Genomic DNA, 4,318 nt, shown 5'->3' on the forward strand with positions numbered 1-4,318 from the left:
CCCAGCAGGACAGTGAGGGTTTGCATCTCTGGGCTCCAGCTGCTTCATAGAAATCAGAGAGCTGCCACTAGCCTTTTAGCAGGCCACTTCCTAGTGTGCGTCTGATGGAACAGAGTGTTTTGGAGACTGCAGTTGGATTTCATCCATTCCTGACTCCAGAAATAAAAAAAAAGCAAATCACACTTTAAAATAAAAGCTACATAGTTACCAATAACAAGAAAATGTGTAAGACTATATACAACCTGGCAGGGGAGATACCATGATCACGAAGGTGGTTTTCCCAGGGCAAGGCTCACCCATTGCACTCCGGGTGTGCTGACCCCTGCGATTTCCCCAAATGTGGGAAACTCGACTGCATAATTTGTGGTAGTGGGGGACTGCGTTCGCGCTATCCCCTAAAAAAAAAAAAGACTATATACAAATAAAATCATCACAATTCCTGTGATATGATTAAAGCTTACCTTAGTGATTTTAAGTGAGACAAGAACAGCTTTTAGCAATAATTCACACCAGCTTTCAATATATTAAAGAAATAACTGATAATATATCTGAGGAAAGAGAGAGAAAATAAAATTGTCACACTTCGTGGTATATGATTAAAGTTTACCTTAGTGATTTTCATGACACCTGAGCTGCTTTTAGCATAAATACAAGTCAAGTTTCCAAGTATTAAAGAAATACATAATCTATCTGATGAACAAGCAATAAAGCCCTCACTATCCTGATGGGACATCATTGTGTTCACGGAAGAAAGAAAGGAAAAAATAGAAATACCATTGTCCCTTTCTAACATCACCAGATCTAAAGGAAATACATAATAACATTATTCTAAATCTTAGGAAGAATGGAAGATACATGTTTAAAGGCAAGATACATTTGTGACATCTACAGAGGAAATAAACCTCTGGTGATTTCCCTCTGTCCATTAATAGAGGACTGGGACTCACCTGGTTACTAATCAGATTTCACTGGAGAGATGATTATAGTAAATCAAAATGATACACCTGACTTGAATGGTTAAAACTTTTTCAGTTAACTCCCTGCTCATGCATGTTAGGCCTGATCTTGTTTTCATATCTCTCTCTCTCTCTCTCTCTCTCTCTCTCTCTCTCTCTCTCTCTCTCTCTCTGTTTCATATTGGGTATACCCTACTCAGATGTATTTTGTCATTGGCGGTAACCCTACTGAATTTATTATATATATATATATATATATATATATATATATATATATATATATATATATATTCTCTTTTTCTCAGAATATGAAACCCGGATTTATGCACCTATAGAGACAGCAAGTAGAATAGGGTTCCTGAAGGATACAGTGGTGTGGGGCTGTGGGGACAGACAGAGTGAAAGGGAGTTTATATCTGAGAGATTAGGAAGGAAGGAAATATTTTGAAACTGATTGTGGTACCACATGCACTTTATGTCTTGATGTGATTGAACTATGCAATGATATAATATCTGCATTAGCACCCCAAAAAATGGTTTGTGAAAAAAATATATAAAGCAAGACTATATGTTTCAAAAAATGAAATGCATAAAAATTATACGATATAAATATTTAAAAGTCCAAACAAAATTAAAAGTATTATTGAGGTAAATGAAATATAACAGAAATAAATGGAGGAGCATGTCATGGTATTTGTGAAACTCAGTGATTCTAAATCCAGCCATTTCTAAAACTGAATGACAAATCCAATGGGATATCATTCAACACCTATGTAAGGATAAATTTACTAGAAAAAACCCAGAGATAGATTGATTGATAGATAGATAGATAAAGAGAATCTTTCATGCAGTTGTAGAAGTGGGCACATCATTCTGATTCTAAGTCCTTGAGTCTCAATTAGTCTTCTCCTGACTTATGTAGCTTCGGGGGCTGATAAACCTACAATAGGCTGGAGCATACCTCGATGGTAGTTTCAAAGGCAGGTGAATAAAAATTAGCAAGTCTTACGTGTTATTGAAGAGGTATATTACTCCAAGGTCAGATCACATGTCAGATGGGAGGCCCCTGCGGACTCTCAGAATTGGCAGGGGCTAGTTTAAGCCTTTGGACAAAATCAAAGAACTAGAGATTGAAGAGCCCAGGTGCAGAGGCCAGGTCCAAAGCCAGAAAGGATGTAGGCCACACAAACACGGAATCTTTTTTTTTCCAGTTGCTTCAGAGCTGTGTCCTGAGTAAGGGAGTTACACTCCACCCTAATCATACAACTGCTTGGCTACTCACAGCAGACCCCATTGTGGAATTGACTAAATTGTGTTCACTTCACTTGATGAGGAATTACTAGGTGCTAACTACCAAACCACTAAGAACACTACCCCAGCCAAGTTGACACAAAACCTAACTATAACAGTCTGCAAAGGATACTTTGGAAATCATCAAACTGATAATACCATTTATTTAAGACCAGAGTGCATTAAAACACAAAAACAAAACTAAACAGCTGGTGCATATTCCTGACCAGATTTTAGAAAACACCTCTCTGAGCTTATGTCCTTTATACAACTATCAAAACACTAAACAACATAAGGCATTATCAGATTGCCTTTTATTGTTTGCTTGATTAATTCATTTCAAAACTATATTATCTCACTGTTATACTTTACAATTCTCTAATGGCAAAGACATTTAACATGTTAACATATCTTCATCAATATGCCTATAATTTTTGGTGTCTGGTTTGAGAGTTTGGTTTTCTGATGCTTGTGTGTGAGGAAGTGATAGCTTGTTTTTCTTTTTAATTTTTTCTTTTTAATTTGTACATTCAGATAAATGTGCAACAATATTATCTTATGATTGATCTGTTGTCAGTTGTCCCCAAGGACACTTTTTTGTTTGCGTTTTCTTTGTGGCTTTCATTGATCACTTTTGCAGTCTTAGAAGGAGGAAGTAATATTTTCTGTATACAGATGAGTATTTTCCATTGACTGAAAACATTCTTAGTAGCCATGGTGATGCAATGGCTTAAGTGTTCAGCTGCTAATGGCAAGATTGTTGGTTCAAACCCACCAGCCACTTTACAGGAGAGAGATGAGGCTGCCTGCTTCCACACGTATTTACAGTCTCTAAAGCACTGTGGGGTAGTTCTACTCTGTCTTATTGGGTCACTATGAGTTAGAATTGACTTGATGGCATTAGTGAGTTTCAGGGTGACTGTTCTTAGACCTTTTACCTACATGACATGCCACCTTTTCCTCTTGATAAACCTGAGGACTCTCATCAGCTCTGTGATTGAGATAATTTCTTAAAAATAAAAATAAAATCTTATACTATGTGCCAAATGTACTCTCTCTCCCCTCACACAGGATTGAACTTTACCCAGGTGTGCCCCTGCCCTACGACAGTCACACACAGTTCCCATGAGGGAGTGACAGGTATTTACCTCAAAGGAAATGTCTCCAACTCGAAGCAGTACTCAGACTTAAATTAATACCATATTGAACATTCTGTATTAAAACTGAACACATTACTAGTAGTTATATTTTACTAGTATTTTTATATTTATTGGATTTAGTTTTTTTCTTTACTTCTTGCCTTGAATTAGTATTTTAGAAATATTATTTGCATTAATTGAATTTTTAAATTCTTCTTGCATGAACTCTTACATAGCTATCCTATAATTTATAACATGAATTATTTTGCAATCTTATTTTACATTTAGACAATAATGTATTCATTCTATTGAGCATAAGTATATTTTAATAACATATTTCCAATTCTTCTTTCCCTATCTTCTGTCCTGTTTTAAACAAAACCACTTGAATATAATAGATAAGTACACAAATTTGTTATCATTTTAAATATTTGTTATCTTTAAAGACAATTAAAATAATAAATAATGTTAAATTTTTCTTAACTTAATTTCTTATCCCTGAAGAAATTCTTTCAGCATTAGTGTCACACACAGATTATTGTAAAATTGATTATTGTGAATTCAATTGTGAAAAATATGATAAGATGTCACTTTACCTCCCTCTTGACCCAACCTGAATTTTCTCTAGGGTTAAATATATTTCATTTTTTCCATGAGAGTAATTCCTTCTCTAGAATATATTTTTAAATTGTTGGCAGGCTTTTATTTCTTATGTTTTATTTTTATCTTTATATTATTATCATTTTCTAGAAGAAGCAGATACGTAGAGACAATAACTGATGAAATGGTTTATCAAGGACAGGGGGTGGGGAATGTGCTGTTATTGGTGAGCCAAAAATGGATGAGGGAGGGGATAGGGAGCACTAGAACTGAGTTTGATGGCGTAAATATAACTATTTTTAAAAGTGATTTAACTATGAAAGTGTATGATAT

At 35.0% G+C, this 4,318-nt stretch overlaps 1 non-coding gene across 1 annotated transcript; it reads left to right on the forward strand.

Annotated features, from left to right (window-relative positions):
- Window positions 1–235: 235 nt before the first annotated feature.
- Window positions 236–398, forward strand: LOC142444143 (U1 spliceosomal RNA). The gene has a single exon (XR_012783805.1). It is a non-coding gene; the product is annotated as a U1 spliceosomal RNA (small nuclear RNA).
- The last annotated feature ends 3,920 nt before the right edge of the window (window positions 399–4,318 follow it).

The sequence above is a fragment of the Tenrec ecaudatus genome, chromosome 3 (assembly GCF_050624435.1).
Source record: "Tenrec ecaudatus isolate mTenEca1 chromosome 3, mTenEca1.hap1, whole genome shotgun sequence".
NCBI classification, from domain to species: Eukaryota; Metazoa; Chordata; class Mammalia; order Afrosoricida; family Tenrecidae; genus Tenrec; species Tenrec ecaudatus.